Here is a 262-nt window from a genome sequence, read left to right on the forward strand (position 1 = left end):
AGCAGACGGAACAGCAGGCTCTCCTCTCCGAGGGGGGGCGTCGAAGCGCCCGCGTCGGGCTCCCGCCCTCACCCTCCGGCGCTCCTGCGGCCCCAAGCCACCACCTCGTAGCCCGCCTCCTTCCTCTTCTCGCAGCAAGCCCCAGGCCCGGCCGCCTCTAGGATCGGACCCGCGCGTCTCGGATGCTTGGGGCTGCCCCGGCGCGCCCCCCTACAGGCGCGACGCGCTGAGTGACCCAGAGGGGGCCCGAGCTCGCCCCAGG

This window comes from Colobus angolensis, unplaced genomic scaffold, assembly GCF_000951035.1.
Source record: "Colobus angolensis palliatus isolate OR3802 unplaced genomic scaffold, Cang.pa_1.0 Scaffold19, whole genome shotgun sequence".
In the NCBI taxonomy this organism is placed as follows: Eukaryota; Metazoa; Chordata; class Mammalia; order Primates; family Cercopithecidae; genus Colobus; species Colobus angolensis.